This window comes from Choloepus didactylus, chromosome 3, assembly GCF_015220235.1.
Source record: "Choloepus didactylus isolate mChoDid1 chromosome 3, mChoDid1.pri, whole genome shotgun sequence".
Classification (NCBI taxonomy): domain Eukaryota; kingdom Metazoa; phylum Chordata; class Mammalia; order Pilosa; family Megalonychidae; genus Choloepus; species Choloepus didactylus.
In genome coordinates this window covers 123,858,518-123,869,538 of record NC_051309.1, presented here as the reverse complement: position 1 = coordinate 123,869,538, position 11,021 = coordinate 123,858,518, and the positions used below count along the sequence as shown (strand labels likewise).

The 11,021-nt window shown below is 37.6% G+C and overlaps 1 pseudogene; it reads right to left on the bottom strand.

Annotated features, from left to right (window-relative positions):
• Positions 1 to 8,278: 8,278 nt before the first annotated feature.
• Positions 8,279 to 10,384, bottom strand: LOC119530408 (annotated as a pseudogene).
• Positions 10,385 to 11,021: the final 637 nt, after the last annotated feature.

Genomic DNA, 11,021 nt, shown 5'->3' with positions numbered 1-11,021 from the left:
TGGCTGATGTGTTACCGTGGACATTTTATGGCCTTAAGACTGTAACTGTATAACCAAATAAACCCCCTTTATAAAAGCCAATCCATTTCTGGTGTTTTGCATTCTGGCAGCATTAGCAAACTAGAACAGACCTTATTAAACTTAATAATTATTTCACAAGAGAAGCTTTAAAATGCTTAGGATCTTTTCCTCTTATCATTTTCCTCTTATCATGCCTTCATGTGGGAAAAGGAATGCTCTGCCTTCGCAATTAGTAGATATAACAAAAACAAGATTATACTGTGCATTCTCTCATGTAACTTGCTTTTTTAAAACTTTTGCTACCTTGTAAAAAATTTAATTTAAAATTTATGCCCTACAACTTTACTTTTAATGGCCACATAAAATCTATTTATCCAAACCATGCACTATTTAATCAACCCCCTAATCTTGTACATTTATGTTTCTTCTTATTTTTATGCTATTGACAATAAGCAGCAAGCATCCTTTTAGCTAATTTTTTTGCACATATGCTTGATTATTTCCTTAAGGAAATTCTCAGAGGAGAAAATACTGAGTCATTGTTCCAGTTTGCTAAAGCTGCCATTATGCAAAATTCTAGAAATGGATTGGCTTTTATAAAGGGGATTTATTAGGTTACAAATTTACAGTTCTAAGGCCATGAAAATTTCCAAATTAAGGCATCAATAAGAGGTTACCTTCACTGAAGAATGGCCAATGGCATCTGGAACACCTCTGTCAGCTGGGAAGGCACGTGGCTGGCATCTGCTGTCCTTTGCTCATGTTTGTGTTTCAAAATGGCTTTCTCCAGAATGCTTCTGGACTTCTGTCTCTCTTAGCTTCTCTCAGCTCTCTGTTTGGTTCTCCTGGAGCATTTCTCTGTAAGCATCTGGGAGTCCTCTCTTAGCTTCTCCAGGGCAAACTCTGGGCTTCATCTCTTAGTTTATTTCCAAATGTCCTTCTGTCTGCATCTCCAAGTGTCTGTGCCAGCTCTTTGCTTCTCTCCAAAATGTCTCCTTAAAGTACTCCAATGATCTAATCAAGACCCACCCGGAATGGATAGGGTCCCACACCTCCATGGAAATTATCTAATCAAAAGGTTTCACCCACAGTTGGGTGAGTCACATTTCCATGGAGACCTTTAATCAAAAGTTTCCACCCAACAAGATTGGATTAAAAGATCATGGCTCTTCTGGGGTCCATAATGGTTTCAAACCGGCACAGTCATCCATTCAATTTTAATCACATTAAAACATTTATGATTTATAGGGCAGAAATTATCAAAGATTAAATTCATACTCAAATTCACTCAGCAAACAAAAATGTATCCTAAATCCAGGTTTCTTAATTTCATGTCCAGTATACTTTCTATTGTCTAATTATATGCAACACCTTTAAGCCACCATGCCTGACTCTGTCAACAAGCACAAGGTACCACAGAGGAAAATTCCACAACACTGTTGTTAGTCATAGCTTTAGTTTTAAGATGCTGTTTTAGACTTGTTCTTTTCACTTGACATCCTTCTCCAAACAGTCCTATACATGGACCTTGCAACCCAAGCTCTTGTTTTTGTTTTTTCTTGTTTCTTCACTTTACCACGACCTTTAAAATTAACAGACCCATTTTCCTAGATATCACTTAGTTTGCTCTTAATTGTTATTTTGACTTGATAGCTCCCCAGACAAGCCTCCAGTCTTAAGGGGGAAGCAGGGAATGTTATGGAAGTCCAGTTGGAATTACTTGGTCAGAATTATCAGTTTAGGACCTGTAGATAATGGAAAATGACAATGAGAACTCAAAAGGACACATGAAACTTTATAAGTTCTTATTTTCAGGAAAACCAGATAAACAGCTTGTTAGATGGCATCTAATGTAATAGCCATTATTCTCAGTTGGAAACTCTAGAAAATAGAACAGCCATTGTCAATTTAAATCAGGAATGGGAAGAGTGAATTTATGAAGCCAATGGTTCTCAGGACTGCTTTACAATCCTAAAAATAGTTGAGAACCTCAAAAAGCTTTTGTTTATGTTGGTTATATTTATTGATTTTACAATATCAGAAATTAAAACTGAGGAAGTTTTCAAATATACAAGCACACTCTCCAAAACAGAAAGTTTTCAAATATACAAGCACACTGTCCATTAGCCCTCATAGCAATGAAGTCACCACACATCATGTAGCCTCAGTAAACTCCACTGTTTACTCATGAAAGAGTGAGAGTGAAACAGGCAGTTAAGGTCTTAGTATTTTTATGAAAATATCTTTGATCTCATGCAACCCTTGAAAATGTCTCAGCGGTCATCATGATGTTTCTGGATCTTTCTTTGAGAACTTCTGTCCTAGAATAAGCGAGTGTGAAGTAACTAATCTGAAATGCAGTAATGTTCCTGAAGGCTTAACAACCAGGAAATTATTTGGAATGCACCCTCATCCAACTACAGTAGTGGTGATGGACTATAAACAGTGATCTGGATATTAACTAGAGAATTAATTAGATGTAGGATAAGAACAAAGTGGAGATCATAATTGATGAATAGGATAAGATGAAAAATAGATTTGGACAGAAATGAGAAGAAAAAGCAGCCAAACCTAGCAATTGGCTGCATGAGTACAACATTTGAAGGGTGAAGAAAAGGTGATAGAAATGGAGAAGCAGCATCCAAAATTAAACTAAACTGGCCAATAAGGAGTAAAAGCGATTATACTATAAACCCTAAAACAGTCATTTAAAAAACAAAACCAAGAGTTACAGCAAAAACAACAACAATAACAACAAAGGAGATAAAATTGGAATCCTAAGAAATATTCAACTACAATAAGTCAGAAAAATAGATGAGTGAAGAACAATAGATGAACCAAATAGAAACTCAAGATGGTTCATTTAAACTCAGATATAAAAATGATCACATTAATTATAAATGGTCTAAACATCCTGATTAGAAGCAATAGATTGTCAGATTGAATAAAAAAGCAACCTAACTATGTGTTACCTATAAGAAATGCACTTTAAATATAAAAATACAAATAGGTTAAAAGTAAAAGAATGGAAAAAGATACACCTTGCCAGAAATAATTAAAAGAAAGTAAGAGTGGTTACATTAATATTAGACAATATAGATTTCAGAAAGATTAATATTAGCAGGGATAAGGATCATTTCATAATGATAAAGTGGTCAATTCATCAAAAGAACATAATTCTAAAAGTTAATTCACCTAATAATGGAGCTTTAAGATATCAGATAGAAAAACTGACAGACTTGCAAAGAGAAACAAAAAAATGTAAGTTTCAGGTTTAGCAAATTGTGAACTGTCATTAAAATAGTAAAAAAGAAATTATAGATTACATGCTTATGGATATTTTATAGCAATAACTTGCCTGAAACTATGAAAAGATGTAAGGAAAGAAATCCAATGTGAATGATCACTCCGGGTTGATTTTCCCAGGTTTTTAATGTGCCTTTTCACTATATATTTTAACTCTTTTTAAATATATGTTTTAAAAGAGATTTTTAAATACAGTTTTCAGTATTTGTTCTGTTACAATGCTTTGGTTTTCTTTTAAAAAGTTCATCTATATGTGTCATTCCTTTAAATATTTTCTTTAAATCTCATTATTTCTTCATATAATTTCTTTTTGTTCAATTTTTTCTCCTTTTTATCTATTTCTCTTAAGGTATTATCTGTTGTGTATATCCTATCTGTGGTTCCTTCTAGCTGAATCATTTCTGAATTGATTTGTACTTTTATTTCTAATTCTTTCCTGAGTAATATCATCACATTTGTAAAATTTTCTAATTCTATGTTGTTCTTTCATATGTCTAACATTTTTTCTCAATTTCAATTAGTTCAATTTTAAATATTGTATTTCATATTCATCTTTTGTGTTGACGTGTTTTTCTGGCATGCTGTAGTTGTCTTTGGGGACATTATTCTGCTCCTTATTCTGTTTCTCTTTCCAAGAATAACTTTGTATGAGATTCAGTTATGATCATTTTCTATTACTCATTTTAATGTGAAGTTAATTTTGCTGTAACTATAAGGAAGAGGTCAGCCAGAATAGCTTTTCTAGCTTTATATGTTAGAGCTTTCTCATCTGTTGTGTTAGTGGCTTGTTCAGTAATATGGTGGTGTAATCTCAGAGATTTCCTGGACTCTGTTCCCATCATCAGCTTTTATTTGAGATGTCTTTTTCTTGTGCCTGATTACTCCTGTCCTGCTCAATCAGTGTGGGCTTTTGTCTTGGAAGGGCCCCTTTGTTTCAAGAGTTAATAGGCCCAAACAACACCTACCTAGGAAAAGGGCTGCAAAAAAGATCCTCTAATTTCTACTGCTTTTCTCAAAATAAGCCCAATGTGCATTGTAGTAACTAGCTGTTGGAGATTTGGGAGGCCCTCCTACTTTCAAATCCATCACATTTGTTTTCCTCCTCTTGTTTTCCTCCTCTTTCTCTCAAATAGATGCTGATCTCTTAGAAGTTTAGAGGTGAGAAAAGTTTGTACCCACCTGCTAACAATTTTGGATCTGTGATGATAAAAGTCTACTTAGTTTGTTGTGTACATTTTCTGTGTTTTAGGTATTGCTAACCTACATGCAATGTCTTTTTTATTTATGTATTTATGTTCTCATTAATTTGTTTGCTTGGTTGGTTTTGTGAGAATATTAGAGTAGATTAAAAATGTATGCTGCTCAAATATGACACCAAAAGCACAAGCGAAAAACAAAAGAGATAAATTGAACTTCATCAAAATTAAAAACTTTTGTGCATCAAATGACACTAACAAGAAAGTGAAAAGACAACCCACAGGATGGGAGAAAATATTTACAAATCATATATCTGATAATTGTCTAGTATCCACAATATATACAGAAATTTTATAACTAAATGATTAAAAGACAAACAACCCAATAAAAAAGGGCAAAGTACTTGAATAGACACTTCTCCAAAGAAGCTATACAAATGTCCAATAAGTACATGAAACAATGTTCAACATCATTAGTCATTAGGGAAATGCAAAGCACAACCACAGTTAGATACCACTTCACACCCGCTAAGATAGCTATAATTTCAAAGAGAACTGAAAATAGCAAGTACTGGAAAAACATGTGGATAAATAAGCAGTTACTCAAGAAGTTAAACATAGAAATATCACATGACCTCATGGTTCCACTGTTAGGTATATACCCAAGAGAACTGAAAACATATTTCCACTCAAAAACTTGTGCTTGAATGTTCATAGACACATTATTCATAATAACCAAAATGTGAAAACAATCCAAATGTCCATGAGTTGATAAATGGACAATGTGGTATATCCAAACAATGGAATATTATTCAGTCATAGAAAGGAATGAAGGACTGATACATAGATCACCTTGACAACATTATGCTCAGTAAAAGAAGCCAAACAGAAGGGGCCACAATTTGTATGATTCCATTTATATAAAATGTCCAGAATAGGCAAATCCATTGATACAAAAAGTAAATTAGTGGTCTCCAGGGGATGGTGGGATGTGAGAATTGGGAGATATGGGGTTTCTTTTTGTAGTGATAGAAATATTTTGGAATTTGATACTAGCAATGTTTGTCCAACATTATGAATATTCTAAAACCCATGAATTTGCCCAATTTAAAATGGTTAAGGTAGTGAACTTTATGTTACATAAATTTAATCTTATTAAAAACATTATTTTGAAAAAAATCTATGCTACTATTGCCACCATCTTCCCAGAATTCAGGAATTTCACCTTAAATAATAGATCTATGACTGAAAAATAATTTTTTACAAATACGGTCATATTTTAAATATGCTAGGATATTCCTTCTTAACTTGGGATGTATACCAGTATTACTTGGAAACTTTTTCTAACTACTAATTTTAAGGCACAGCTCTAAAGCAATAAAAATTTTTAACTTATGTATTCAAATGGAATCTCAGCTAAGGGCTTTCTGTACATGTGAAAAAGAATCTGAGTCAAATAAGACTGAAGTATGAGGGTGAGGAAATAGCAAAAAACTGTACAATGGTGAGTAAAAAAAAAATTATAAGTTACAGAACAATATATACAGCATAACAATTCTGGAAATTGAAAAAAAAATACCAAACAAGGTTATGCGTTATTTAATTAATATATTGTATGTGTGTCAAAGTATAAAAATTAAATTAGCAGGATACACACCTAGACTCATGGTGGTAGAAAATAGGACTGGAGATGGTGATCAAATAGAACTTTATCTATAAATTTGATTTATTTTGTTTAAAAATAGATGAAGGAAAGATGGCAAAAGACAATTCTCTGGGCTTATACTCAGAAAAAATCCTCACAACAATCTTATTATACCGTTATTATCCACAATGAGAGATGAGGAAACTGAAACAGTAACTGAAACACACAGTTAATATCCCAAGGTTACACAGAGAGTCATGACAAACCCAGGTAGGATATTTGTTCCCTTTTATTTTAAAGAGATTTTTGGAAAAAGGAAGCAGAGAAATGGTGCAGTAACTGAAGGGATTTCTTGCCAAGACTGGTGTTATTTTGTTGTTGTTTTGTTGTTTGTTTAAAGATAGGAGAGATTGCACTATGTTTTCAAGCTGATGGAAATGGCCCTTAAGAACAGCAGAAAGTGATGGTACAAGAATGGGAGGGAGCAATTTCAGGAGCAAAATTCTCAAGAGGGGATGGAATCCCGTGCCCCAGAAAAAGGGTTGTCTTAGATGAGAGCACTGGCAGACTTTCCAGTATAACAGGAAAAAGGTAAACCATAATGATTCACTACAGACAGATTAGTAAATTATCAGAGGGACAGCATGAAGAGACTTTCTCCTACTCTTTCAAAGAAATAGGAAGTAAAGTCAACAGCTTAGCAAGAAGGGGGAAAAAGGGGTATTAGACTTTTGAGGAGAAAGGAAATATTGTCAGGGTGGGAGGAGAAGAAGAGTCAGTGGGTTAGGGAAGTGCAGTTGGATAATCAGACAATTCCAAGAGCACACTAGAGATATGTGGTCACAAATGAGACAAGTCAATATAACAGGGGTTTTCCTTCTTCCATGCTCAGCCACTTGGGTGAAGGGATGGCACAAGGCAATAATTGAATTGGTCAGGGTTAGAGAAGGCAATATGCAAGACTTCGTTAAGGGTGTGCTGGTTTGAATATGTTATGTACCCTAGAAAAGACAACGCTCTTATAATCCATTCTTGTGGGAGCAGACCTATCATGGGTGGGACATTTTGGTTAGTCTATTTCAATTGAGATGTGACACAGCACATTCAAGGTGGGTCTTAATCCTTTGCTGAAGTCCTTTGTGAAGAAGATAAAAGACAGTAAAAGCCCAGAGAGACTGAGAGAGAAAAACTTGCTGAGAAATGTGGAGACAGCCATTGAAACCAGAACCAGGTGTGAAGGACTGGCAGACATCACCATGTTGCCTTTCCATGTGACAGAGGAACCCCAGATGCCAGCAGCCTTTCTTCAGAGATGGTATCCTCTTGTTGATGCCTTAATTTGGACATTTTCATGAGCTTAGAAATGTAACTTGTAACTTAATAAATCTCCATTGTTAAAAGCCAACCCATTTCTGATATATTGCATTCTGGCAGCCTTAGTAAACCGAAACAGAGGTGGGGGGGGGTGTGCATATGTTAAAGGTTGAAATATTTATAGAAGTTTGCCAGCAGGAATAAAGAGGAGATTCAGGTATATGAAAGGACATATGCACACAAAGGCAAGAGTGAAAACCATTGTATGTTAAAAAAAAAAAAAAAAATCCTATGTGTAGTTTACTGTCGTTGGAGCAAAACTTGAAAGAGTAGTTGTCAGGAGATAATACTGGAGAGATTGGTGGCTTAGTGTTTTCTGTTGGCCGGTAAGTTTACTAAAAATATCAGATAGCAAAGAACATGAAATATCATATTAAGAATATCAGAATTTACTTATAAATAATGGATAGAGGGCCATTGAAAAGGGTTTTTTATTTTTTTTTTAATTTAAGACATTTATTAACAGGTCCTTTAAAAAAAAGTTGTAAACATTTATTACAAATCAAAAAATGAGGTTCTTAAAAATTTCAACTCAACCAGGGATGAAACAATTTAAAAACCTTTAAAGGTGTATTGAGTAAAACCAGGCTTTTAAAATAACACCTTTGTCATTATCAAAAAGAGACGTCTTTAAGTAAAAATAATAAAAACCCCATGCTGCATAGATAATGCAAATAGTTCTTGTTATCTTGTCAACGGGCAAAAAGCAAGCACTTAAGGTCTTCAACTCCAAGCTTTTGTTCATTTCTTATTGCTGGAATTTCATATTCATTCTTGTTGGACGACTAACCAGATGATGGTTGAGATGGTAAGCCGGCATTTACTCAGCTCCTCCCTGCTCAGCTTCCGGAGCCCACGAATTCTCAGCTGGTGGATGGGCTGCTTTTGTCTCTTTGCCATCTTGTGGTTTAGGGTTTTCTGGGCGTCTGCGTCAGTAACTGAAGTCACCACGGTGCGAACATTGAGGTGGCTGCTGACCTGGGGTCTCTTCTGATTTTCTTAATCATCCTCATCGCCATCCTCTCTAGGCTGTCTTTGGCGAGAGCGCCCCTGCGGAATCGTGGTGGATAACCCCGATAGTCCGCCTCTCTGGTCTGCCTTGTTCTCCTGCACCCTGGCTGTGAGCACCTCCATCTCTCCTTGCACAGTGGGGCTGGAATTCTGTGGCCCGCGCCCAGAGGGCCTCCGCGGTGGAAAGGTGGGAATCGTGGCCCGCGGTAGGGCCTGGCCTTCGGGCGCGCTCTCTGATCCCTCCCTCTTTCCCCCATTCTCACTGTTCTGGAATTTTGCTCGTGGTTGTGTGGAGGACCCCTACAAAGTGGATCGTGTCTGTGATGGCCCGCTGCATATCCACTGCCCTGCGCCGGACTCCACCGGGGCCTGTGACGTGTGCTGCCTCCGCCCCCTTCTCTCCTTCGACAACGTCAAACTCCACAGTCTCGGTCTCCCACCCTGCAAAGGTACTTCCTGGGTTATTCTTCTTTATGGCGGTCTGGTGTACAAACCCATCTTCCTTGGTGTCATTCCTGTTAGTGAAACCATATCCGTTTCTTACCCTGAACCATTTTAGTGATCCCCAAACTTCCGTTGCGACGACCTTCTTGTCCCGGCCGGCAGGTGCCACCACAGTGAGGCCGCCCGGGAGCTGCCGGTGGTGCGGAGCTTGGTGTGGGCGGCGCCGAGGGCGGGGGCGGCTGCCGGGTCCCGGCCTAGCGGCTCAGGGTTGCGGTGGTGGTGACGGGGGCGGCTGCGGGGGCTGCGGCTGCTCCCTGGGTGTGATGGCAGAGAGGCCGGCGACCGCGGTGGCGCTGCTAGGGGCTCTCTGGGCTTGGCTCTCCGCTCCCGCTACCGATGGAACGCTATTGAAAAGTTTTAATTAGAGGAATGAATTGGTTTATTCCGTATTTTAGAAAGATAACTCTGGCAGCATTGTAGAAAATATATTGAAGTGAGGTAAGGTTAGAGGCAGATTCTGTGGTAGGCAGAATAAGGGGCCCCGAAGTCCACACCTTAATCCCTGGAAAACTGTTACTTTATGTAGCAAAAGAGATTTTGCAGAAGTGATTAAGGATCTTGAGATACAGAAATTTTTCTGAATTTTCTGAATGGGCCCAATAATCACAAGGGTTCTTATAAGGGAAAGAGAGGGGCATGAAAGAAAAAGCAATATAACAGAAGCTGAAGTCAGAGAGAGACAGAGAGAGATTTGAAGATGCTACCTTCGACTTTGAAGATGGAGTAAGCGGCCACAGGCCGAAGAATTCAGGTGGTCTCTACCTGCTAGAAAAGTCAAGGAAATAGATTGTCTCCTGGACACTTCAGAAGGAATGCAGCCATTCCAGCACCTTGCTTAGTTGAGTGAAACCTATTTCAGACTTCTGAACCTCAGAAGTATAAGATAAAAAAAGTGTGTTCTTTTAAGCCACTACATAATTGATAATTTATTACAGCAGCAACAGAAACCTGCCAAACTAGGGGGAGCACAATATTCAAGGCCACCCTCACTTTTGACACCAATTGCAAGTTCAAGGTTGCCAAGACCAGCCTTAGTTTCAATAATTCACTAGAAAAACTCCCAGAATTCACTGAAAACTCTTATACTCAGTTACAGTTTATTACAGCTAAAGGATACAGAAAATTATTCAAGGGATGAAGTATGTAGAGTTCAGGAAAGTTCCTAAAATGGAGTTTCCAGTTGTCCTCTCCCTGTGGAGCTGTGGACAGCATTACTTCACCTGTATCAATGAGTGACAGTGCGCATTGAGTATTGCCAACCAGGAACACTCACCTGAGCCTCGATGTCCAGAAGTTTTACAAAGACATGGTTGACTTGCCTACACATCTGATCTCAGTCTCCAGCCTCTCTTGAGATCAATCTGACACCTTTTGACCCCAAATCCCCACCCTAAATCGCATTGTTAGATTATCTGGTGTAATCCAAGACCCCCAGGCAAACAAAGACACTCCTATCAGACATGACATTGCAAGGGCTTAGAGATTGCCTCCCAGGATCTGAGAGAAAAGGTCTGATCCCTATGACCAAGGTTAAATACTTTATTACTCAGAAACTAATACAGATTTCAACTAGGAATTTATTGCAGTAGTCTAGGTGAGTGATGGAGATGCCAGAGCAGATGATAAAAGTGCACATGCAAAGGGGAAGATACATTCACTGGGTATTTTTAAGGGATGTGACCATAGAAAATTAGTGTTCTGGTATCAGGATCAAAAGACAACTTGCTACTCTTATGGAAGCTACAGCCAGATATTGCAAACTACCACAGTATGCCAAGCCCCAACCAACAGTATTTCTGAAAACCCTAGGGAATGCACTGGGCTCTAAGTCTCTATAAAAGTTTTTCTTAGTTAGTGTATTTTTTTTCAGAAATTTAAGGCCTCCAGATTGATCCTATGCCAGATAAGCCCTGAAACCCAGAGGTAACATTATCTTCAAGAACATGAACCAACTTCATTACTCT